Genomic DNA, 27,537 nt, shown 5'->3' with positions numbered 1-27,537 from the left:
AAAGTGCTGGGATTACAGGCATGAGCCACCATGCCCAGCCTAAAATATATTTTTATGTGTGTGTGTGTGTGTGTGTGTGTGTGTGTGTGTATATATATATGGAGAGAGAGAGAGCGCGCGCGTGCATGCGAGCAAGCTGGGTGTGGTGGCTCATGCATGTAATCCCAGCACTTTGGGAGGCAGAGGCTGGCACATCACATGAGGCCGGGAGTTCGAGACCAGCCTGGCCAACATGGTGAAACCCTGTCTTTTGTAAAAATACAAAAATTAGCTGGGCATGGTGACACGCATCTGTGCCACCTAGTCCCAGCTACTCGGGGGACTGAGCCACGAGGATCACTTGAACCTGGGAGGCAGAGGTTGTGGTGAACTGAGATCAGGCAATGGTACAGTCGTGGCTCACCACAGCCTCGACTTTCCTGGCTTAAGCAATCCTCCCAACTCAGCTTCCCCAGTAACTGGGACTACAGGCTCACCCCACAACGCCTCACTAATTTTTGTGTTTTTAGTAAAGACGGGATTTCACCGTGTTACCCAGGCTGGTCTTGAACTCCTGGGCTCAAGTGATCTGCCTGCCTTGGCCTCCTAAAGTGCCCGGATTATAGGCATAAGCCACCATGGCAGCCTTAATGTATTCTTATTTGGATACACTGGCTCTAGTCTAAGAAACATTGGCGGCATGAACTCATAGTTTAAAGATTTGTCTAAAGTGACAGCAATATTATATTGAGTCCAACGTTTTAGACTGTCCTCTCCTCATCAAAGGTAAGTCTTTTTTTTTTTTTTTTTTTGAGACAGAGTCTGGCTCTGTCAGCCAGGCTGGAGTGCAGTGGCACAATCTTGTCTCACTACAACCTCCGCCCCCCGGGCTCAAGCAGTTCTCTTGCCTCAGCCTCCCGAGTAGCTGGGATTACAGGCGTGTGCCACCACGCCCGGCTAATTTTTGTATTTTTAGTAGAGACAGGGTTTCACTATGTTGGCCGGGCTGATCTCGAACTCCTGACCTCAGGTGATCCACCCACCCTGGCCTCCCAAAGTGCTGGGATTACAGGTGTGAGCTGCCATGCCTGGCCCATCAAAGGTAAGTCTTGAATCAAATTATGTTCATATTAAATTGAGGAGCATGGCAGTTCGTTTGCATTATTTAGATGATATAGAATGTTTGGATTTAATGTTTGTGGTAAGGGTAATGGATTATAGAGTCCATGCTCCAGAATCAGACGAAGGCGAGTTCAAATTTAGACTCTTGCTACTAATTAGCTCTGTGTCACTGGAGTTCCTTCAATGCCAAAGCATATTTCCTCAACTCTAATAGGGTTCTTCTGAGGAATAAACAACCACACAAATCTGACACATAGTAGGAACTCAATAAATGTTAGCAGAAATGTTTACTGTTATTTTTATTTGAGATAGATTTATAAGGCTATTTTTTTATTGCATAGTTTCTCAATTTTGAATGGTTTAAATGTGCACACAGATACCCTGGGATCCTCATTAAAATACAGATTCATGGCTCATGCCTGTAATCCCAGCACTTTGGAAGGCTGAGGTGGGTGGATCACTTGAGGCCAGGAGTTCGAGACCAGCCTGGCCAACATAGTGAAATTCCCTCTACTAAAAATACAAAAATTAGCCCAGCATGGTGGCACACACCTGTAGTCCCTGCTACTCAGGAGGCTGAGGCACAAGAATCACTTGAACCTGGGAGGTGGAGGTTGGTTGCAGTGAGCCAAGATCCTGCCACTGCACTCCAGTTTTTTTAAGACAGCAAGACTCTGTCTTAAATATATATATATATATGCAGATTCTGATTCAGTTATACTGGGGTGGAGTCTGAGGTTCTTCATCTCTAACAAACCTCCAGGTGGACATTTGTATCACTGAATGCAGAACACGGTTACACAATAGAAAAAACATAAGCTTTGGATTTATCCTTCTATGAACTGGAATCCTGGTGAGCTGTGTGACCTAGGCAAGGTCAAACTTCCTCCTCTCTAAGAGGGAGATAATAATATCTATTTCTAATTAAATCAATTTTCATCAAATAAAAAATAGTATACTAAAATAGTACCTGGCATACTGTAGGTGCTTAACAAATATAAGTTCAGGCTGGGCAGGGTGGCCCACACCTGTAATCCCAGCACTTTGGGAGGCCAAGGCAGGTGGATCATCTGAGGTCAGGAGTTTGAGACCAGCCTGGCCAACATGGTGAAACCCCGTCTTTACTAAAAATACAGAAAAAATTAACTGGGCATGGTGGCATGCACCTGTAATCCCAACTAATGAGGAGACTGAGACAGAAGAATTGCTTGAACCGGGGAGGTGGAGGTTGTAATGAGACGAGATCGCACCACTGCACTCCAGCCTGGGTGACACAACAAGATTCCAACTGAAAAAAATATATATGTATATATGTGTGTGTGTGTGTGTGTGTGTGTGTGTGTGTGTGTGTTCAATTTTTCTGTAAGAAATGCTTTATTGGTCTGTCCAGTATGGAGGGGTTGTGATAGTTTCCATTCCTAAAAGAATGGAAAAGTCCAATTTCCTTTGAAAACTTCTTAGAATTCTAACTTGATGAAATTAACGTCAACATTGGTTTAAAAGTTTGTCATTGCATAGCAAGCAAATCAATTCATACCAGATGGCGAGCAAACAGATTGGGAAAATGCCCCAGGCAAGCAATGGGACTTGGAGACAGAGTGGGTGGGATTTCTGCAGGCATGGATAACTGGGAAAAGGAGCTAATTCTGAAGCATTTTATTTTACTATTATTTTCTTCTACCCTTTTTATTATGGAAAATTTTAAACATAAAAGTACAGAGGGTGATATAATGAACCCCACATACCCATCATTCGGCTTTGGTAGTTATCAGCACATGGCCAATCTTTAGTTTACCTTCCTCCCTCTTCCTCCTTCTCTGAATTATTTTAAAGCACATTCAAGACATAGTATTTGATCTATAAATATTGCAATGCATATATTTAAAAAATAAGGACTCTTGGCCGGGTGCAGTGGCTCACGCCTGTAAATCCCAGCACTTTGGGAGGCCAAGGTGGGTGGATCATGAGGTCAAGAGTTTGAGACCAGCCTGATCAACACGGTGAAACCCTGTATCTACTAAAAATACAAAAATTAGCTGGGCGTGGTGGCATGCGCCTATAATCCCAGCTACTCTGGAGGCTGAGGCAGGAGAATCACTTGAACCCAGGAGGGGAGGTTGCAGTGAGCCAAGATCGCACCACTGCACTCCAGCCTGAGCGACAGAGCAAGACTCCGTCTCAAAAAAACAATAAATAAAATAATTTTTAAAAAGGACTCTTAACTTTAAAAAGCATAACCATAATACTGTCATAATAATTCATTCAAAAATGACATTGAATTTATAGTATATATTTTAATTATTATCCAATTTTACTAGGCAATGAGATAACTATTAAAGTGGAATTCAAAATAACCCAACACTTAAGAACAAGGTAAATACACTTGTTCCCTGAACATTGTTGTTATCAAGGAGGGCAGAACAGTCATTGTCTTATCAGCAGCTATGACATTCACGGCATCCCTCCTCTCACTGCTCCGGCTGATTCTTAATTGGTCTGCCAGCTCTGGGTCTCGATTACATCCTTAAAATTGTCCCCTGCATTCTAAGCCCTCCCAGCTTAATTATCTCTGACAGAAATAAACTGCCTTTAACTTTTGCCAGGAGCAGGGCACCCCTGGCAAGCTGATCTGAATTCTAGGCTCTCAAAAAGTGCTTTTAGTTCTAGGATCTCATAAAATACTAGAGCTGTAAGGGACTTCATAGTTCAGCTACTAGAAAAAAACCAAGGGACAAGAGTGTTAAATAGCTTGCTCTGCCTCGTAATTACCTAAAAACCTTTCAAAATAAAGGCAAATCGTTATGTGTCTAACCTGACCTTTCTGTGTGGTACAATTTCAAGGAGTTTCTTCTTTTATTTTACAATATTTGGGTATCTTTTCTTGAGTTATCTCATTGAAATCCTTCTTGAACCCATATAAAATTTTCATTCCAATTTTTATTTGATTGATTGATTGATTGATTGATTGAGACGGGGTTTTGCTGTGTTGCCCAGGCCAGAGTGCGGTGGTGTGATCTTGGCTCACTGCAACCTCTGCCTCCTTGGCTCAAGCCATCCTCCTACCTCAGTGTCCCGAGTAGATGGGACTACAGGCACGCACCACCATGCCCGCCCAATTTATGTATTTTTTGTGGAGACAGGGTTTGACCATGTTGCCCACGCTGGTCTCAAACTCCTGAGCTCAAGCTATCCATCCCTCAGCCTCCCAAAGTGCTGGGATTACAGTTGTGAGTCACTGCGTCCCGCCTCAATTTTTAATTACAAAATATTTCACATATACAACTACTAAAAATAAGGTAATATATACCTATCGATATATTAATACACACATTATACAAAACAAATGTAATAGTCTCAAAGAGATTAAGTGCCTTGCTCAATCTACACAGCTAATGAATGGCAGACTAAGACCATATTCTTTTTCCACATCATGCTAATAATGGGTACCTTTTTATACTGACTGAATGAGATAGACAAACACCCATGCTTCCTAAGCACCCCCTTAAAACTATTTCATGCCTGGTATTAAGTAAAATCTCACAATTAAACAAGAACTCTATTAACTTTAATATTTGACTTATAGACTTTGGTGTAGTCCAGTGGTTCTTCAACTTGAATGAGCATAAGAAACAACTGGAGGGTTTGTTCCAACACAGATCGTTGAGTCCCACCCCAGAGTTTCTAATTCATTAGGTTGGGGTGGGTGCGTAAGATTTTGCATTTCTAATGAATTCACGTGTGATACTGATGCTGCTGGTCTGGGGGCACCCTTTAAGAGCCATCGGGCTAGGGTTAGATACTGCATCCTAGACTTAGCCCAGACAACAAACTAGTGTGAATGGGCCACTTAACCTCTGAGTTTCCATTGTCTCATCTGTACAATAAGCATTCTGGACCAGTTCTACTATTATGAGTTTACGATTAAGAACTATCTTCAAACAAATATATTAAAATACCTTGGCGAGGGGCATATATTGACTGGGGAGGGGCATGAGGAGGAGACTTCTGGGATGGAAATGTTCTAGTTCTTGATCTGGATGGTTGTTATATGTGTGTACCTAGGTAAAAATTTACCAAGCTGTGCATTTAAGATTAATGTACATTATATAATTTAACGTATGTATGTGAACTTCAATAAAAAGATTTTTAAAAAGCTTCTTGCCAAAAATGGAAATTAAATGTTTGCATATTCTAATTTTTATTTTTAGTGTGACACAGTAATATAATTTTTTATTGCCTGCATAAATAATATCCACCAATGTCATACTAAGTAACAGAAAAAATAAGGCTTTAACATCCATCCATTTACACAGCTAGGGGATATTAAAACTGCAGCTGGTATGAACTTAGCTCTTCATTCTGTTTACCCAGAGAGACCAGGGCAGTAGGGAATCTGGGAGCATTGCAGAGGTGGATATGGGCGAGCATATTCTTCTGTGTTTCATAAATTCAACCAGGATGTCACAAAAACAGTTGGTTCGCAAATGACCTGGGTGAATATCGCTGGATCTTCATTAAGATGCAACGAATTTTGCGGGTTCTCAAATAAGGGAAAGAAGAATCACATATGCAGTTTATTTGCATTGACTCATTTGAATGCATTGGTCCAAAAAACAAAACACAAAAAAGAACAAGAAAAAATTAAATGGTTCAGACTTATGTTCTGGACAAGAAGCATATGTCCTGGAATGAGAGCAATGTGGGAGATATGAATCTACAGACCCCTAAGTCAATCTCAGTTCTGGACTCTCAGTAAAGTGCCAGAGCTAAAGAGTGCATCTCTTCCCAATGCTGTGTTCACTTACATTATGTTGGGAGCTTCAATCTGACCATAGGGGAAATTTACACCATGGATATCAGCAAATGCTACAAATCAGGATGCTTTATTTCAGGGAGCCAGCCTACCAGCATATTACTGCTCACCTACCTCTTGTGGTGGGGACATCTTGACCATATTGAATATGCTTTTAGCATATAAAGATACGGAGTTTTTCATACAACATGAAGTCTAACTGTAACTACAACATGAAGTCTAACTGTAACTACAACATGAAGTCTAACTGTAACTACAACATGAAGTCTAACTACTTCATCTGGTGCTCAAAAGAACAGCTAGCTCTTCCTACATCAGAAGACAAGTTGACGGTTTAGAGCTTACCTAGAGCCAATTTCATGTCTGTAGCTCCACAGAGTAATATTTATGTCTTAAGGTACCTTGTGATTGATTTCAGGCTCTTTTCAAATACATATTCAAAGTATTGTCTAAGCACGGTGGCTCATGCCTGTAATCCTAGCACTTTGGGAGTCTGCGGCAGGCAGATCGCTTGAGTCCAGGAGTTCGAGATTAGCCTGAGCAATGTGGTGAAACCCCATCTCTACAAAACGTACAAAAAATAGCCAGCTGTGGTGGTGCATGCCTGTAGTCTCAACTACTTAGGAGGCTGAGGTGGGAGGATGGCTTGAGCCCAGGAAGTCGAGGCTGCAGTGAGCTGAGATTGTACCATTGCACTCCTGGGTGACAGAGTGAGACACTGTCTCAAAATGAAACAAAACAAAACAAAAAAAAAAACACAAAGTATTTTGAAGGTAGTTATGTGCTGTTTTAAGACCAGAGCTGCTGTGCAGGGTGTGGCTTCTAAGTGAATTAATTCCTGTACTAATATGCAGGTCCCAAAAAAGCCAATGATTCATTTTGGTGTTAATGACTGGAAGTCAGGGCCAGATTTAACTAGGGAACAGGATTGCACCTTGATACAACTATCAAGCCAGAGTACTTTTTCATCTTGGCCAAAACATTGCTGTGATATCCATGATCTGCTCAGAATTTACTGAGAATCATGATGATGTTTTAGAAGGAACATTCATTCTCATGGAGTTAAGGGGTTTGGGGTGTATAGTCTAGGACTTGTACCTAATTAAGATCTTGGATAAATCATTTCACTTCTCTAGACTTCGGAGTCTGAGGGATGAGGGGGTAATGTGGATAATCTCTTGTGCCTTCTAGCTTTTCAGAAAAGAAAAACTAAACCAGCTTGCAGCCAATGTGTAACCTGCAGCCGTAAATAGACAGTTGCATGTATAAATATGCAATGTCTACATGGTGTGATTGAAAAAGTTTCTATGTGCCACATCCCCAATATGTCCCATCCACATATACTCTGGCCTCATAATGTGAGTCTCTGCATAGAATTAGAGCAGTGTGGCGTGGTGGCAAGGAGACTGGAAAAATCCTACTTCTGAGCTGTGTATCTTTGGGTACATTACTTAATCTCTCTAAGTCTCAGTTTCTTCATCTATAGATGAATGGGTTGAATACCTACTCATGGGGCTTTTGAGGATTAAATAAACTGAGTATTCAAAAGGGTTCATAAGATAGAATAATACAAATATTAATTATTAACACTCATCCCTGTAGTGTGGAAGGTGATTTAAGATGTCAGAATGACAGTGAAATTCTGCATGCTTAATAATAAGAATACAATAATAGCCTTCAAAAGAGATGAATGTTCTACTTAGAACATTCAAAGACATAACAACAACAAAGACCACTTAACTTCCTAACTCAGGTAATAGTTTATAAATAAGTTGATTCTTAGAGATTGAACAATGGATTATTCAGTCTGAAATTATGTAGGCCTTTTGTTTTCCCTCTATCTCTTGCTAATTGTACATATTAAGGTTAGAAGAAAATGAAAAGCAAGAAGGTGTGCTGCCTGAGAGGGACCAGCTGGCCACCAAGTGTTCCTCCCCAGCTGGCACCCTTATTGCCTTCCCCCAGCACTTAGTCACCAGGTCATCTCTCAGGGACAGATTCACATTAGTGGAGTTCAGAGAGACTGATATATAAACTAGAATTCTATTTTATTGATTTACGAGGAGACTCCTTTCTGAGGAGCTGAACATCTGCATTATTTTTGCCAGTAAGTTCTAGTCACACAAATAACAGTTATAGAAACAGAAAACCCAAATTATGGTGGTTTAAACAAGACAGTCATTTCTCTTTCCCATATAGGAAGTCTGGTCATATGTAAGTCCAAATCGATACAGTAATTTCAATGTGTCATCTGAACTATAAGCTTCTGCTCTGTCATCCTCAACCTGTAACTTCCTTTCTCAAGGTCACTCCATGGTCCAAGATGACTGCTAGAAGCCACTCATGATGTCCATGTCCCAGGCAGCAATAAGGAGGAAAGAAGAAAGAAGGATGCATCCCCTGAGTTTCAAGAGACTTTCTGTTAGTCCCATAAATATTTCCACTTACACTTCATTGATGAAGATCTAGTCTTATAGCCCCATCTAGCTACAAGGGCAGTTGGGAAGTGTAGTCTTTTAGCCAGGCACATTGTTACCCCAAATAAAGTGGAGGTTCTATTATTAGGAAGGGAATGAAAAAGATGTTGAGATAGGTATTCCTGCTGCAGCTACCAAATTACAATCATAAGTGGCTGAATGAGCAAAGAGTTAGATGTGTGATTTGAAGACCACATTGTTAGGCTGAGCTTCTCAAACCTCAAACACAGTTTGGCTCAAACACAGTTTGGCTCAAACACAGCTAAGGCTGAACTTCTCAAACTTCAGTGTGCACACGAATCACCAGGGATCGTGTTAAAGTGCAGATCCTGGTTCAGAATATCAGAGGGCGGGACTGAGATTCTGCATTTCTAATAAGCTCCTAGATAATCTGGTCTGTGGATCACATTTTGAGTAGAAGGACCTAAGGCATCATTCCTAACATTATTGGTATTTTCTCTAACAATCAGAGGGAAGCAGGTAATGCAGCCAGAGTACCGCATGGGGAACCATGGGCTAGGGGTGCTTTGGGTGCCTAGATTTGGAGTAAGTGGACACTAGCTAAAGTTCAGTGCTCCAATTTGCTCTCACTAAACCTACTATAGCAACTTTCCCTTTCACAGCATCTGCCCTACACGCATACTGACTGAGATTCCTTCAAGGAGTGAGTTAAGAAAAAGGGAGGAATAAGAAACAGGGGAAAGTAGCCACCCTGGGCGTCATGATCTTGACTCAGAATCAGTCTACTGTTCTGCTTAAGAGAACAGACTTTGGTTACACTGAGGCAGGAATTTTACTTTTGTCCTGCCTTGAGAAGTGCCTTGGATAGCATGTAAAGCCATCGAAATGGCTCCCAGACCCAAGATATCCACCTTCTACCGCCCATGGAGAAAGCCAAAACTACAACACCAAAACTACAAAATGTCTCTTGCTTTGCTTTGCTCCTACTTAGCCCAACTGACTTCTCCAGATCACAGAGGATAATTCTTTTTGATATATGTGGGACTCCATCAACTGCCCATTCTTACTAATTATGCCACTGCAAAAGGGCCACATAAGAAGAGAGACATAGGTTACTGCCATATTTTAAACTCCTGGAAGTTTTGTGGTTTTTATTTTTTATTTTTTTTTAGTAAAGAAAAGCCAAAAGAGGCTGGGCAGAGTGGCTCACACCTGTAATCCTAGCACTTTGAGGGGCCAAGGTGGGCAGATCAATGTGAGCTCAGGAGTTTGAGACCAGCCTGGCCAAAATGGCAAAACTCCATCTCTACTAAAAATACAAAACTTAGTTGAGTGATGGTGGTGCATGCCTGTAGTCCCAGCTACTCGGGAGGAGAATTGCTTGAACACAGGAGGTGGAGGTTGTAGTGAGGCGAGATGGTGCCACTGCACTCCAGCCTGGGTAACAGAGCGAGACTCCAGCCTGGGTAATAGAGCGAGACTCCATCTCAAAAAAAGAAAAATAGGCCGGGCGCGGTGGCTCAAGCCTGTAATCCCAGCACTTTGGGAGGCCGAGACGGGCGGATCACGAGGTCAGGAGATCGAGACCATCCTGGCTAACACGGTGAAACCCCGTCTCTACTAAAAAATACAAAAAACTAGCCGGGCGAGGTGGCGGGCGCCTGTAGTCCCAGCTACTCGGGAGGCTGAGGCAGGAGAATGGCGTAAACCCGGGAGGCGGAGCTTGCAGTGAGCTGAGATCCGGCCACTGCACTCCAGCCTGGGCGGCAGAGCGAGACTCCGTCTCAAAAAAAAAAAAAAAGAAAAGAAAAAGAAAAAGACTGGGTGTGGTGCCTCACACCTGTAATCCCAACAATTTGGGAGGCTGAGGCAGGTGGATCACCTGAGGTCAGGAGTTCGAGACCAGCCTGGCCAACGTGGTGAAACCCCGTCTCCACTAAAAATACAAAAATTAGCTGGGCGTGGTGGCAGGCACCTGTAATCCCAGCTACTCAGGAGGCTAAGGCAGGGGAATCACTGGAACCCAGGAGGTGGAAGTTGCAGTGAGCCAAGATCGCGCCATTGCGCTCCAGCCTGGGAGACAAGAGCAAGACTTCATCTCAAAAAAAAAAAAAAAAGGCCGGGCGCAGTGGCTCAAGCCTGTAATCCCAGTACTTTGGGAGGCCGAGGCGGGTGGATCACGAAGTCAGGAGATCGAGACCATCCTGGCTAACATGGTGAAACCCCGTCTCTACTAAAATTACAAAAAACTAGCCGGGCGTGGTGGCGGGCGCCTGTAGTCCCAGCTACTCGGAGGCTGAGGCAGGAGAATGGCGTAAACCCGGGAGGCGGAGCTTGCAGTGAGCTGAGATCCGGCCACTGCACTCCAGCCTGGGTGACACAGCGAGACTCCGTCTCAAAAAAAAAAAAAAAAAAAAAAAAAAAAGCAAAAGAGAATTATTTAAAATGTACTGTGTATTATATTTACCTTAAATACATTTATAATTTTAATATACATACAAAATGCAATGATTGAATATATGTGAAGCCAAAAGACTAAATTTGAGGCCCTTTGTGACTGCAAGGCCAAGGCCAATGGCCCTCTTTACTCCTCGTGATAAACTTTGGGACCAGACATCCCCCTGCTCCCTCCCCATTCCCAGTGTGCTTGGGTGGGCTCTATGGCATGAGCTACTAATTGTCTATCTAATATCCACCACTCTTATCTTCCTCTCTAAGCAAACTGCAACTTTATTTCAGGGGCAATGGGCGACTTAAAATACATAGTCTCCCAGTTTCCCTTATAGCTTGGTGTGGGCTATGTGACCCATTCCTGGACAATGGAATTTGGACAAAAGTACACTGCATGGGGCTTCAGCAAAGTCATTATTTTAATAATAGAAAGGAACTGCTCATCTGACATGGATTTTTCTCTTCTGCCTTTCTACTTTGAATAAAGGCGTGATGCCTGGAGGTGCAATAGTTATTTTGCAATCATGAGGATGAAAGCCAAAAGCTAAGGATGAAAAAGCAGAAAAATGAAAACAATATGGATTCCTAATGGCATTGTGGATTTAGCATATTAGTCTTGGACTACTATCTCTGGATTTGTTATATGAGAAAAATAATTCCCTGTTTGGAACTTACTGTACGAGCTCCTCTTTTTCTTCTCCACTCTTGACTCTTTTCCCCTCTCCCTTCCCGGGCATTGTTATACTGTAAAGTCAGGGCCAGTGAAAATGAATAGGGGTGTGAGAGGAAGAGATGCAAATTCTGGTGTATTTGTCCACTTTCACACTGCTGATAAAGACATATCCAAGACCGGGTAATTTATGACGAAAAAGTTTTAATGGACTCACAGTTCCACATGGCTGGGAAGGCCTTGCAATCATGGCAGAAGGCGAAAGGCAGCAGGCAAGACAGAATGAGAGCCAAGCTAAAGGGGAAACCTCTTATGAAACCATCAGATCTTGTCAGATTTGTTGTCGTTTTTTTTTTTTTTTTTTTTTTGAGACGGAGTCTCGCTCTGTCGCCCAGGCTGGAGTGCAGTGGCCGGATCTCAGCTCACTGCAAGCTCCGCCTCCCGGGTTTACGCCATTCTCCTGCCTCAGCCTCCCGAGTAGCTGGGACTACAGGCGCCTGCCACCTCGCCCGGCTAGTGTTTTGTATTTTTTTTTTTAGTAGAGACGGGGATTTCTCCGGGTTAGCCAGGATGGTCCTGACCTCGTGATCCGCCCGTCTCGGCCTCCCAAAGTGCTGGGATTACAGGCTTGAGCCACCGCGCCCGGCCGTCAGATTTGTTTATTACCATGAGAACAGTATTGGGGAAACCATCCCCATGATTCAATTATCTCCCACCAGGTCCCTCCCACGACACGTGGGAATTATGGGAGCTACAATTCAAGATGAGACTTGGATGGGGACACAGCCAAACCATATCATGTGGTAATGATATGAGTCCTAGGTTGATTCCATGTATATGAATGGCTTAATTTGTAAACAGCAGATGCTCTGGACATGCAGTCTAGAACAGCACTTCTCACACTTTAATGTACAAACAAATCACTAAGGGATCTTGTTTAAAATGCAGATTTTGGCCAGGCGTCCTGGCTCACGCCTGTAATCCCAGCACTTTGGGAGGCCGAGGCGGGCAGATCACCTGAGGTTGGGAGTTCGAGACCAGCCTGACCAACCAGGAGACACCCCGTCTCTAATAAAAATATAAAATTATGTGGGCGTGGTAGCACATGCCTGTAATCCCAGCTACTTGGGAGGCTGAATCAGGAGAATCGCTTGAACCTGGGAGGCGGAGGTTTCAGTGAGCCAAGATTGCGCCATTGCACTCCAGCCTGGGCAACAAGAGCGAAACTCCGTCTCAAAAAAAAATGTAGATTTTGATTCTGTAGATTCTTGGGAGAAGCAGTGCACCACGGGCCCTCAATGCGCCTACATGTTCTTGCTCTGTATCACAAGAATGCAAGACTCTGGCTGCTTATTACCAGGACCAATTCATAGGGTTATTGTTGCAGAGAGTAACATCGTGGGATGAAGTAATTTCTCTCCCCAGCACCCCCCACCCTAAACAAAAAACCAAGAGCAGGCTTGTTTACTGCTTAGCTCCCTAATCTTAGCATGTCCCAGCTGTGACACAAACCCAGCATCACCTGGGCCTCTCCACATCTCCCCTGTGAGACTTGGGAGACATGGGGAACTGATTAAAAACAACATTATGTTCATGATGCCAGTTGTGATGACAGTAATAAAATCCTTTATCTCTGACCCAGGGCTTGTGTGCTCTGTCGGCATCCATGAAACAGTAACAGCCTAACTCATTAGCCTGGAAATAGGATAAAATATTGGCTCCTTCATAGACACTGACATAGTTCTTGGGGTGGGACCTGAGAGTCCACCTTTCTAACAGACCACCAGGTACTTCTGGTACTACTCATCCAGGGACCACATTTTGAGTAGTAATAGTTTTGAAACATTAAGCTCTGGATTTGCCAGTAACGATATGGCCTTGAGCAAGCTACTTCACATTTCTGAGACTGAGTTTCCACACCTACAAACAGATGAGTTTGAAGGTCTCTTCCCAAATTAACTCTATGATTCCAGGTCCCAATTACCATCAACAAGTAGTGCCTCTTCCCATTCTTTCATTCCTTCAACCAACACCTTTATATACCCATCATTTGCAAGACACCAGGAATAGAAGGTTGAGTGACAGCTGGATGTGTTCAGAGTTGGGCAAACAATGAATAGTAAAGGCTACCCCATAGGGAGACATAAAGACAGTGCTAAGCAAGTCAATTGCCTCCTTAAACTGGCTGAGTGACCACATAATTTATTTCAAACCAAGGCACTTTTGAGAGTGAAAGAGGAGGTTATTTGTAGCTACACCAGGATGACAGGCATAAACTGGGACAATCCTGGAGGCCCTATTCTTAAGGCCCCACAAAGCCCTAGTTCCTTCCAGATTTTCTTTTTTTTTTTTTTTTTAACTTTTATTTTAGATTTGAGGGTACATGTGAAGGTTTGTTACATAGGTAAACATGTGTCATGAGGGTTTGTTGTGCAGATCATTTCGTCATTCAGGTATTAAGCCCAGTAACCAATAGTTCTCCTCCCCTCCCCTCCCTTCCCCTCCCCTCCCCTCCCCTTCCCTTCCCTTCCGTTTTGATCAAAGACCTTTATTCTGCTCCTCGTCATTCGGTAAGCCACTTAAGGAGAACACTTTCTTCATCTCTGCTCCAAGCAGCAGCAGCTGCATCCAGGCCTGACTGGAAGATGGACACACGTTGTGGAAGATCTTGTACGGAAAAGCCAATGGTTGCGATCGTGGCTCATCCCGATGTGGGTGAGAATAGAACAAGAAGAGTATGTATGCAAGTGCCAAGACTGTTCTTCAATGCTGAGGCCTGCGGAGAGGGGCGAGCTGAAGGATACAGATGAAGGCCCGGAACCTGCACCGCTGCACAATCGACCCAAAGGACCTTCCAGAAAAGCAGATTCATCCACAGCTTCTATTGCATTATCCACATCTCTCCTCTGGAGTTTTCCTCTTTCCCTCTCCACACACAGTTCCCTGGCTCAGGCCAGAATGACTGTTCTCTGTCCCGCCAGCCTCACGTCAGGGTCGGCCTTCACCAAGGCCTTCGCTGGCACCCGAGGCAGCCTCGAGGGTTGAGCCCCAGGCACTCTCACTGGGGCTTGGGGCTGTGGGACCGCTGCCTCCCCACCAGGTGGCCACTCCACTGCTTCCAGCTGCCCCCGCCCTCCAGGCCTTGAGTTTGCTGCCCGGCCACCTATTGTGGTTAGAAAAAGAAAGTTACCATGTTATCAGTTTATCTGTTTTTGTGTGTGTTTGTTTGTTTTTGTTTTTTTGTTTTTTAGACAGAGCCTCTCTCTGTGGCCCAGGCTGGAGTGCAGTGGCGCAGTCTCTGCTCAGGGTAACCTCCGCCTCTTGGGTTCAAGCGATTCTCCCATCTCAGCTTCCTTGAATAGCTGGGGCCACAGGTGCTGGCCTACACTGCCAGCTAATCTTTTTTTTCTTTCTGTAGAGATGGGGATCTCTTTGTGTTGCCCAGGCTGGTCTCGAACTTCTGACTTTAAGCAATCCGCCCGCCTCAGCCTCCCAAGTGCTGGTATTACAGGCTTTATCCCACTGCACCTAGCCTGAATTAATTTTACTGTGTATATTTGAAGTTTACAGCATGATGTTATGGGATACATATATTAATAGATAGTAAAATGGTTACTTCAATGAAGCAGATTAACATACCTGTCAACTCACAAATACTTCTGTTTTGTAACAAGAGCTGCCAAAATCTACTTGTTTAACAAAAATCCCTAATACAACACAATTTTATTAACTATATCCTCACATTATACATTAGCTCTCTAGACTTGTTCATCTTACATCCTTCCAGACCTTCAAATCCTCTCTTTGTCTTTCCCACTCTTCACCCATTTCTTTCCCTCCAGGCATAGATCCTGAAATGTCCTATTGCATTACCTCAAAAGCTAGTCACAGGAGAACCATGATGTGCTTTGGCAAGGCGAAGACAGTACCAAGTCATTGCATAATCTCCTCTCACATTCGGAGTTCCTGAGCAGCTGCTCTGGAGGTGGATGAAAATAACCCATCATTTCAGTTTTTATAACCCATTCAGGTGAGAATGCTATTTTTAGGGCACAATAATTTAAAAGCTCTTGCTGGCCTAGGGGGAAATATCTTCAACCCTTTAGAGAAATGAAGTGGGTTATTGTCTTTTCTTTTCTGGCCATTGTCCAGAAAGAGTTTTCTCTCTGTAGTAACATGAAATGATTCGCTGCTTACTTGCACTGAGGGTTTTAAAAACTGGTGCTAAAAATACCCAACTTAGAAAGTTTCAGACCATTGGAATTTAGGACACCTTCCAGCTTCATGGTCTATGTTTATCAAAATAAACTTAATGTCCCCCTAATTTCACCGTGGTTTTTTGGAGGTAAAAGTGATACCCTGTGAGTACTGTCAGATACATAAGGAATGAGGTTCTCCTAGTTTGTATTTCCCCAAAGGAGACCTTGAAGCAAGGATTTGGGGGCAAATCGTTTATTCAGGACCAAAGTGAGAGAGTGGGTAAGGGAGACAAGGAAGGAAGGAAAGCTAAGAAAGCGTATGTTAATAAGAATAATTCTGTTGTAGGCAAATTTTTTTTCCTTCTTTTTTTTGTTTTTTTTGAGACAGAGTCTCGCTCTGTCTCCCAGGCTGCAGTGCAATGGCATGATCTCGGCTCACTGCAACCTCTGCCTCCCTGGTTCAAGCGATTCTCCTGCCTCAGCCTCCCGAGTACCTGGGATTACAGGCATGTGCCACCATGCCCAGCTAATTTTTGAATTTTTAGTAGAGACGGTGTTTCACCATGTTGGTCAGGCTGGTCTTGAATTCCACCTCAAGTGATCCACCCACCTCGGCCTTCCAAAGTGCTGGGATTACAGGCGTGAGCCACCGTGCCCAGCTGGCAAATGGGTTGTAATCCTGCTGAGAGTCTGCTGGAACACGCCTCAAAACCCTCCCACTGTGGAGTGAGAGAGTTGAGGTATTCATATTCCAATGCCCATCCCTCAGTGATTGAGAGCTGCTCCTGGGCCATTAACTACCTGACACTTCTGAACTACTCTGAAGTGGACTGAACAACTCCTACTGCAAGGACAGAGAGAGTGCTAGAACAGAGAGACATAGGAAGTCCTCCAGGTAGGCAAAGAACATATGGGTGGGGCACTGACAGCATCTGCTACAAGGGTCAAAGTTGGGTTCATAAATGAACTATGTATTCCTCACTTAAGATACAGTATGGTCATTTGGAAAACCATTTTTGCCTTGCAAGGTCTGTTTGCCTTTAATAAAGTAGCAGAAAATCCAGCTGTACGTACTAGCCATGGAGCAAGCACAGTGTGGAATTAAAGGCCTCATCATCTGCAATTCCCATCCCCCAACTCCAACAGCACTAAGAGTAAATGAAGTCACCCTCTCTCTTTAGTGTCAGCACAAGTCTGGGCAGAAGGTGACACCACTGACACTCAAAAACTGAGACAGCAGGATTTGCAAGATACAGGAAAGAATAGGGGCTCAGACTCCATCATTATATCTAGACAATGCAAGTAGCAATGCTAATTACCTATGACAACCATGACAATTAAATCCAGTGAGTAAAAGATGTTCAGAATAGTGCCTGGTGCCCATATTAGAACTCTTGCAGACAAATACAAAAGTCCAAATGTGTACTGTTTTAATTCTTCTGAAAAGAAAAAACACTTGTTTTTTTCTTGTTTGTAAAAATAATACATATTTCTGGTATTTGTAGAAAATGTAGAAAATACAGAAAAAGATAAAGAGGAAAACTAAAATTCCATCTTATGATCATTGATAAATATATATATATATAATTTTAAATATATAAATTTCAGCTCTTTTATAATGTAATTGTATATTGGAATCAGTTGGATCTTTCTACGTAGAGCATATAGTTTTATATCCTGGCTTTTTGCTTGTTTGTTTTTGAGATAGCGTTTCACTCTTGTCACCCAGGCTGGAGTGCAGTGGCATGATCCTGGCTCACTGCAACCTCTACCTCCCGGGTTCAAGTGATTTTCCTGCCTCAGCTCCCCAAAGAGCTGGGGTTACAAGCATGCACCACTGCACCCCACTGATTTTTGTATTTTTAGTACAGATGGGGTTTCACCATGTTAGCCAGGTTGGTCTTGAACTCCTGACCTCAGGTGATCCGCCTGCCTCAGCCTCCCAAAGTGCTGGGATTACAGGCATGAGCCACTGCACCTGGCCTTATATTCTGTTTTTTTGTATGCTTGTTTGTTTGTTTGTTTGTTTGTTTGCTTGCTTGTTTTTGAGACAGAGTCACACTTTGTCACCCAGGCTGGAATGCAGTGGCACGATCCTGGCTCACTGCAACCTCCGCCTCCTGGGTTCAAGCAATTCTCCTGCCTCAGCCTCCTGAGTACCTGGGATTACAGGCATGCGCCACCACATCCGGTTAATTTTGTATATTTAGTAGAGACAGGTTTTCACCATGTTAACCAGGCTGATCTCAAACTCCCGACCTCAGGTGATCTGCCCACCTCGGTCTCCCAAAATTCTGGGATTACAGGCATGAGCCCGTATCCTTTTTTTATATGGTGTCTAATAGGCTGTATAAATAATTCTGTATGCCACTGAACATTCTTTGAAATATTTCTATTGTCCGAATCATATTTAATCAGCTGGGTGTTCCATAAACCATTTGGTGATTCTTCTGTGAATCTCCATTTACAGTAACTGTGGTGAACACTTTTGTACTGACCACTTGACATCTGAGTATTTTGTTGGGGTGTACTCTCAGATGTGAGATTACAGAGTCGAAAGAAGGCCAGACATCTGGGACTGAGTTGTAAGGGGCCATCTCCTACCAGTGGTCTTCAGTGGAAATCTGTGACATACAGAGATGACCCCCCTTGGCTGTGGAGTCGCAGGCCATATCTGCCACCATATAGAATCAGAGACCTCAAGCTTGTAGAAACCCTGGAGATTATCTCCCCCCACACGCTCTTTGTTTTTCTGATAAAGGAACTGAATTTCAAACAGGTTAAGTCATTTGCAATTTTTGGCTATTATCTACCATTTCTTTTGGGCACAAATGTAAGCCCTTGACAAGCCTCTCTGAGAGAGCACAAATGGACGAGACTTGGCCAGGCCATCAGACTCTGGACTTGGGTTGTTTTTAGAAATTAAATTACATCATGACACAGAAGATAGAATGGCTAGACAGCTGGCTTCCCAGCCAGAAGGGAGGATATGCTCTTCTGGTTCTCAGGAGCCTGAAAGGGTACCTCTTTCATTTGCTGACTACACATAATAAGATAAACTATCTCTTCCTACATTTGGAACCACGAGGTTTGGTGGACTGCCTTGGAGCAAAAATAAACCTTCAGGAGAAACAGTCCACTGGGTCAGACTGAGTCAATAAAATCCACATTGGAAAGGGCAAAGTCCTTTTTTTTGTTTTGTTTTGTTGTTTTTGTTTTGTTTTGAGACGGAGTTTCGCTCTTGTTGCCCAGGCTAGAGTGCAGTGGCGTGATCTCGGCTCACTGCATCCTCCTTCTCCCAGGTTCAAGCGATTCTCCTGCCTCAGCCTCCTGACTAGCTGGGATTACAGGCATGCGCCACTGCGCCTGGCTACTTTTGTATTTTTAGTAGAGATGGGGCTTCTCCATGTTGGGCAGGCTGGTCTCAAACTCCTGACCCCAGATGATCCACCCTCCTCGGCCTCCCAAAGTGCTGGGATTACAGGCGTGAGCCACCGCGCCTGGTCAAGGGCAAAGTGCTTTCATGAGATTGGCTCGTTCTTTCCTTATTTATTAAATGGGGACTTGGACTCTCAGATATGGGATGTATTTTGCAGACATTGTCACAGCCGTACTTATGTTTCCAAAAACACCATCCACTTCCTACTGCAAGCACCTGAGAAGTTTTATCTAAGAGCTTTCTCTAACTTCAGGATTCTTGGTCAGGCCCATCAGGCTCTCCTCTAGTCTTTCTGGCATCAGCCCCAACTCACATCCTTGTGTTAAGGTCTGCTTCTTGGGAAACCCAACTGAAGACAGTCTAGCCCTTTGAGGGTAATTGCAGGAAACCCTGACAAGAGAAACCAGTTAGTGTAGCAGATACTAATTGTTACAGATGTTAGATTCAGCAGACAAGCACATTCAAACCACTACTCTGTTTTCCATGTGTTCGAAAAACTAGAGGGAAGATTGACCATGTGAAAAAGACATGGAAGATATTTTAAAAGCCCAGTGGAATTTCTCCAGATGAAACGGAGAAAGGGAAGCAACTCAGAAACAATGCAGGCGATGGCTGTAGTGGAGAAGGATCCCAGGCTGACAGGCAGAAGCCAAATTATAATTATTACAATTAGGGTTAGGTACATAAAACAGGCAGAAAAATTAGCAGTAGTTTAAACAAGAGAGGTTATTCCTCTCTCATGTAAAATAAATTTTACAGTGCAAAGCTGAAGGGAAGGGTAAGAAACAATAAAGAAACAAAAAAGATCACCAATAAAGGAACAAGATTTATACTAGCATCACGTTTATTATCATTCATGGGAAGTCTTAGAAATTTTGTCTCCTCTTTCTGCAGAATAAAGATGTAGTATATAAGAAACAGTGGAACTTCCTGGGAAGAGCTATGAAAAGACACTCTAAGATATCAGCTATTTAAGCAACCTAAACGCATGCAGTTCACATTCAATCAAAACCTCAGTGAACTCCCACAAGAATGCTTTCAAGAAGCATAGAATAAATTTTGAACAATAGAAATAATACACTTTGAGAGGCCAAGGTGGGAGGATTGCTTGAGGCCAGGAGTTCAAGACCAGCCTGGGCAACATGGCGAAATCCTATTTCTACAAAAAAATACAAAAATTAGCCGTGTGTGGTGGCATATACCTGTAGTCCCAGCTACTACGGAGGCTGAGGTGGGAGGATTGCTTGAGCCCAGGAAGACGAGACTATAAAGAGCAATATTCATGCCACTGAACTCCAGCCTATGCAACAAAGCAAGACCCTGTCTGTAAAAAAACAAAAAAAGAGAAAAGAATAAGAAGATAATGATATTAGTCATGTAGTGAAGAAAGCATATGTCTGGGAAACAAATGTACAAGAAGTATAAAGCAGGCCAACCATGGTGGCTCATATCTATAATCCCAGCACTTTGGGAGGTCAAGGCAGGTGGATCACCTGAGGTCAGGAGTTCAAGACCAGCCTGGTCAACAGGGTGAAACTCTGTCTCTACCAAAAATACAAAAATTAGCCAGGCATGGTGGTGAGCACCTGTAGTCCCAGCTACTCAGGAAGCTGAGGCAAGAGAATTGCTTGAATCCGGGAAATGGAGGTTACAGTGAGCCAAGATCATGCCACTGCACTCCAGACCGAGTAAGTGAGACTATCTAAAAAAAAAAAAAAAAAAAAAAAAAAAGAAGTGGTATGGTTTTGAGGAATTTGTAGTGTAAGTGTAGAGTGATTGCGTTAGTGGCCCAATGAATGTCTGCCCTGTGTCCACACCCTTTTGTAGTCTCCCTGCAAATACCCCAATTCTGGACTTGGCCATGAGACTTGATTAAGCCAATAGCACAATAGCAAACTTGTTGTAAGAGGGAAGCATGAAAAAATATTTGCATATTTCTGCTTTCTCTCTTGAAGTTCCACCAGCACCACCATGATAAAACACGCAGGTTAACCTGTTGGAAAGATATGAGAAATACATGGAGGAAAACTAAGCCAAGACAATCCTAATCAGCCTTTCAGCTGAATCCAGAAGTCAACCATAGACATGGGAATGAGTCCATCCAAGATCGGCCAAGCCCAATCAAATCCATGGAACTGCTTAGCTGACCTATAGACTCGCCATCGTTATTTCAAACCACTAAATTTAAGAGCAATTTGCTATACTGTAATGCTAACTGACACAGAAATAAAAGAGAATTTGACTTGGATGTTAAAAATATTCAAGTGATGGCGGGTGCGGTAGCTCACACCTATAATCCCAGCACTTTGGGAGGCCTGGATGGGTGGATCACTTCAGCCCAGGAGGTAGAGACCAGCCTGACCACATAGTGAAACTCCGTCTCTTCTAAAAGTACAAAAAATTAGCGGGGCGTGGTGGTGCATGCTGTAATCCCAGCCACTCAAGAGGCTGAAATAGAAGAATCACTTGAACCCAGGAGGTGGAGACTGCAGTGAGCTAAGACAGCACCACTGCACTCCAGCCTGGATGACAGAGCAAGACTCTGTCTTAAAAAAAAAAAAAAAAAAAGAATATTCAAGTGATTACAGAGGTCATGACATTGATTGGCCCTGTTGTGAAGGAAATGTACTTCTGTCATCCAACTTGACTCAGCCAGGAGTAATATTTGCATAATAATGTAAACTCTATTTCTTGAATTTCAGCATTTAGGAATAACATGGATGGTTGAACCCACGGATACAGAGGGCCAACTGCACATACAATGAGTGCTTGAAGTGCACTGATCTTCAGTGAACAGCTCGCTGACTCTTTACATGTGTGTACACCAGAGCAGCTATCACTCAGATGGAGACATAGAACATCACTGCTATCCCAAAACATTTCCTCATGCTCCTTCCCCGTCAATCCACCTCTTCCTAGAAATAATCTCTATTCTAACTTCTATCACCATTGATCTGTTTTGCCTGTTCTTGATCTTCAGATAAACCAAAAAGTATATTTTCTTGTGTATGTTTTTTTTTCACCAAACATAACGAAAATTACTTCTATTGTTGCTACCTCAGTAGTTTATTCTTTTTATTGCAGTGTGGTATTCTATCATATGACTAGTCCAGCAATGCGGTTTTGCCATGTTGTCCATGCTGGTCTCAAACTTGTGAGCTCAAGCGATCTGCCCACCTCAGACTCCAAAGTGCTGAAATTATAGACCTGAGCCACCATGCCTGGTCAGCATTGGGGAGTTTGAAGAACAACTATTCCAGCAAAGGAGGAGAACTTCACCACCGCTGCATGTCCTAGCCTTGGAAGTCACACAGCATTGCTTCTGCTGTGTTCTCTTTGTTGCAGGTAAGTCACCAACACACCCAGATTCAAGAGCAAAGAAAATAAAATCTATCTTTTGGTAGGTAAGTGGCAATATGCTAGATGAGCATGTGGGAGATATTTTGCAGCCAATTTTGGAAAAATACACTCAACCATTCTATCCTGCACCCAACTTTTTTTCTCCCTCATCCTTTTTCTTATTGGATATTATTTATTTATTTGTGTTTAGTGAACCACCTCCCTTTACTGGAATATATGCTCTGAAACGGCAAAAACTCTCTCTGTTACTCTCTACCCTCTCACCAGTACCTGCTGGTGCCTGTACATAATAGGTAATAAACATATTGATTAAAATAGTAAGAATTTTGGCCAGGCATCATGGCTCATGCCTGTAATCCCAGCACTTTGGGAGGCCGGGGGGGTGTGGATCATCTGAGTTCAGGGGTTCGAGACCTGCCTGGCCAACATGACAAAACCATCTCTACTAAAAATACAAAAATTAGGTGGGCGTGGTAGCAGGCACCTATAATCCCAGCTACTCAGGAGGCTGAGGCAAGAGAATTGCTTGAACCTGGGAGGCAGAGGCTGCAATGAGCCGAGATCATACCATTGCACTCCAGCCTGGACAACAAGAGTGAAACTCTGTCTCAAAAAAAAAAAAAAAAAGGTAAGAATTTTGTATCAGGAAACAAGTAGATGCCTCTGGTTAATAAACCAATTAATAGAACTACAAGAATATTTTTAGACATGTGGACCTAACCGCTCAAAGAACTAAAACCAGAATTAGTTTTTTTTTTTTTTTTCTTATTTTTTTGGGATGGAGTCTCGCTCTGTCGCCCAGGCTGGAGTTCAGTGCCGCAATCTCCGCTTACTGCAAGCTCTCCGCCACCTCCCGGGTTTACGCCATTCTCCTGCATCAGCCTCCCTAGAAGCTGGGACTACAGGCGCCCGCCACCATGCCCGGCTAATTTTTTTGTGTTTTTAGTAGAGACGGGGTTTCACTGTGTTGGCCAGGATGGTGTTGATCTCCTGACCTCGTGATCCGCCCGCCTCGGCCTCCCAAAGTGCTGGGATTACAGGCGTGAGCCACCGCGCCCGGCCCAGAATTCGTTTTAAGGAGTTGCCTGTAGGGTACAAGATGGGAAGAGGAAAGATAGGGCAGAGTTAGGTAAGTGCCTTTCTGCGGCACTGTACGTATGACAATTTGTTTTGTTTTGTTTTTGAGACAGGGTCTCGCTCTGCCACCCAGGCTGGAGTGCAGTGGCGCAATCTCGGCTCACTACAACCTCTGCCTGGTGGGCTCAGGCAAGCGATCCTCCCACTTCAGCCTCCTTGAGTAACTGGGACTTCAGGCATGTGCCACCACTCACGGTTAAATTTTTGTATCTTTCGTAGAGATGGGGTCCTGCCATGTTTGTAGAGATGGGGTCTTGCCACGTTGCCCAGGCTGGTCTTGAACTCTTGGACTCAAAGTGATCTGCCCACCTTGGCCTCCCAAAGTCCTGGGATTACAGGCATGAGCCACCATGCCTGGCCCGTATGACAGTTTTAAAAATCCATGTATTTATATTTCTTAGATATTGAAAATTTGCTACCTGCACCTGCTGCGTTCCCACCCTCTGGAGGCCTGGGAACCTGCTGCAGCCTGGGAAGGTTGGAGAGGAAGATGGCAGCACCCACCAGCTCCTCTCCCCGTCCCACCTCTTCCCTGAGGGACCAGACCCTACCTGTGTGGTGCTGGCTGGGCTGATTGTCAAGACATGTGTCATGTACATTTGTATCAAAAATAAAGAAGTGACCATGAAAAAAAAAAAAAAGAAAATTTGAAAAGATTAAATTTATTTTATTTTATTTTTTTTTTTTTTTTGAGACGGAGTCTCGCTCTGTAGCCCAGGCTGGAGTGCAGTTGCCGGATCTCAGCTCACTGCAAGCTCCGCCTCCTGGGTTTACGCCATTTTCCTGCCTCAGCCTCCCGAGTAGCTGGGACTACAGGCGCCCGCCACCTCGCCCGGCTAGTTTTTTGTATTTTTAGTAGAGACGGGGTTTCACTGTGTTAGCCAGGATGGTCTCGATCCCTGACCTCGTGATCCGCCCGTCTCGGCCTCCCAAAGTGCTGGGATTACAGGCTTGAGCCACCGCGCCCGGCGAAAAGATTAAATTTTTAAAAAGGTGATTGTAGAAAATGTGGAAAATCTAGAAGAGAATACAAAGGAATAAAGTATTATTTGTAATCCTGCCACCTAGAGAGAGCCACTGTAAATAGTTTGGTCTATTATCTTCTTGTCGAAATTAAAATAGACGGTTCTGTGTCTTGCCTTTTCCTTTTCCATTCATTAATTCTCTCTTTGATCTAGTGCTAAGAGTCATACTCATTAATTCTGTTATGAGGATTTGCACTGGGCCAGAAATGCTGCCTGACAAAGGTATTTGACCTAAGGTTAAAAATTCTGTTAGTTCTTGTTTCTCCTGCTAGAGGACTGCATAATTATACCCTTTTTCTTTTCCTCTCTCCACCCTTGCAGTCCACCCGCACAATTCTGCTTAACCCACTCTTAACCCTGCTCTCTTGTCCTTGTTCGGGGACTGCTTGAGCCCATTATTATCTCACTCTCCTCAGCCACAGGACAGCAGTGTGTGTCTTTTTAAGCTATGGCTACATAACAAACTACCCCAAACACAGTGGTTTAAAACAACAAGCATTGTATTATTTTTCACAATTCTATGGGTCAGGAATTTGAAGAGGGCACAGCTTCATCATATCTATTCCGTGTGCTGTCTGCTGCAGCTTAACATCCAACACATCTGAGGTCTCAGCTGAGATCACTGGAAAGGCCAAGGACAAATGGGATCCCTTAAATTGAGGTCATGTGCCTGGGGCTTCACTCACACTGTCATCTGAGTACTGGTGTGGTCTCTCCAGCGGGGTAGTCTGCCTTCTTACAAGACAGCTCAGGCTACCAAGAGCTTAGGCCTTCAACAGTGATGGCATTCCATTAGCTAAAGCAAGTCACAGGCCCAGCCCAGAGTCCAGAGGAAGGGAGCACACAGGGTACAGACACCAGGAGGCGTGGGACACTGGGGACCATCAATATATCCGACTACCACGCATCAGATGGACTGGAATCCAGATCCGGTCTCCTCAGTTTACGGGCTATATTGCCTTGGCTTGATTTCTTCACTTCTCTGAGCCACCATTTCCTTTCTTATCTGTAAAATAATTAGAATATCATTTCTCCCGGGCAGAATCATTGTGTGTATTCAATTGTGCATTGTGCCTGGAACCTTCACTGCCTGAGATTTCATAGAAGAGACTCAAGCATTTGAAAGGCATGTAGACTGTAAACCTGATGGGATCATGAGAACATAAGCTCCTGGCAACCTGAAAAAAAACTTTGGGAGAGCTTTAGACTTCTAAGGAATCAGAAGTTGGAGGCAACGGTGTTTAAATCTCAAAACAAAAAAAATGATCCCAATGAAAAAAATAGATAATATTATATGGTTGCACGAATGCAGAAGTTTTTATTTTTTTTCCTCCATCTTGACTTTTTTATTCTCTTTAGCAATCTCTTGCCTCTATTTTAAGTTTACTCTTTTTCTTCTTATCTCTTATTGAATAGTTTCCTCTGCCAAGTAACCTCTTGTTCTAGCTCAAAACCTGGAGCCTCAAGAAGCCCTTCCCGTGTTTATCCACCTTCTTCTCCGGAAGAGTCCCCATAACCGGTCCCCACTGAGGCTGGAAGAAAGCAGAGCTCACACCCCACAGGAGGTCACGAAAACTGTGCCTGGGCTCTTCCTCCGGGCCTCCTGCCTTGCCACATCCACTCTGAGGCCCCTCCCCCCACACGGTTCGAGGCTCCCTCAAACTGAAGGGATGTGTAAGCAAGTGACCTTTAACCCAATTAGAATCCTCCTGCAATCTGTGCTAATCTTCTTAGGTGTTAATATTTAGCATTACCTTGTACTACCCAGGTGCCAGTCAGGGCAGCTGCCTGAAGCCTTATCAGCAAACCCTTTAAAAACACTTCCTTGCTTTTCTTCCCCCTGCTTCCTTGATGGGGATTCTGGGGCTGGCAAGGGGTGGGTAGAAATGACTGTTCTTTTGAAAGTCAAAGACTTAATGAAGGGCACAGGAACTATTTCTCAGAGTCGCTATTTGCTGCAGGATAATTAGCACTTTATTAAAGGCCCATATTAAATGTAACAGTGAGGAAGGTGATTGGTGCTTCTCAAGCTTGAAAGAACGGATTCTGATCCAGTAGGTCTGGGGCGGGGCCTGAGTTTCCAGATGTCTAAGAAGCTTTGAGGAGACACTGCTGCTGGCGGAGGTGGTCTGGGAACCACATTTAATGTACTAGACAGGGTTCTCCAGAGAAACAGAACAAATAGGATACATACCTTTATAACATATACACACACAGACGTATGCACACATGGGAAACCCTCACTTAATGTCATCGATAGGTTTTAAGTGAAACGGTGCATAACAAAACCAATTCTACCATAGGGTAGATGATACAAACAAGACTTAAATTTCTATGGCATATTTCTGGTCACAAAAGCATCAGCGAAATTCTAAATAAACACTTATAATATTAACATTGACATAAATATGAGTTATTCATACATTTAAGAAAAATTAATAAAAATAAGTAAGATAATCATTTACCCAGTTTTGGGGGAATCAATGAGTGATGGTGATTATAGTGGCTGTGGAATGAATCAAGAAATCAATGTTTGCAAAATGAAAGTTGTGAGGAGCACCTCCCGCGACCACAGGGCTCACCAACAATCATAGGAAGGGCCCACCAAGTGCTTCTGTCCCACATTGTTTATCGTGGTGCATTTGTATGATGATCAGATACTTTACACATTTTTATTTTATAATAGTTTTTCTTTATTCATTCATTTTCCAACCTGCTTATTCAAGTTCAGGGTTGCAGTGGCAGGAGCTTATCCCAGCAGTCCAGGGGCAAGGCAGCAACCAGTCCTGGACAAGACCTATTCCATCGCAGGCCACACTCATGCGCACATGCACACTCTTCAGACTGTGACCATTTAGATACACCAATTCACCTAATGTGCACATCTTTGGGATTCAGGAGGAA

The 27,537-nt window shown here is 43.6% G+C and overlaps 1 long non-coding RNA gene across 2 annotated transcripts; it reads left to right on the top strand.

Annotated features, from left to right (window-relative positions):
- The first annotated feature begins 113 nt into the window (after nucleotides 1-113).
- LOC102124108 (uncharacterized) lies at nucleotides 114-24,254 on the top strand. 2 transcript variants are annotated; one of them, XR_012430617.1, is made up of 4 exons: nucleotides 11,799-15,503; nucleotides 21,814-21,926; nucleotides 22,196-22,456; nucleotides 24,010-24,254. It is a non-coding gene; the product is annotated as an uncharacterized lncRNA (long non-coding RNA). The 2 variants fall into 2 exon arrangements; XR_001488411.3 differs by lacking the exons at nucleotides 22,196-22,456; nucleotides 24,010-24,254 and having other exon boundaries at nucleotides 114-15,503; nucleotides 21,814-22,107.
- The last annotated feature ends 3,283 nt before the right edge of the window (nucleotides 24,255-27,537 follow it).

Source organism: Macaca fascicularis, chromosome 2 (genome assembly GCF_037993035.2).
Source record: "Macaca fascicularis isolate 582-1 chromosome 2, T2T-MFA8v1.1".
Taxonomy (NCBI): Eukaryota; Metazoa; Chordata; class Mammalia; order Primates; family Cercopithecidae; genus Macaca; species Macaca fascicularis.
Note: the sequence above shows the minus strand (reverse complement) of the source record. Positions and strands in the feature narration are given on the sequence as shown.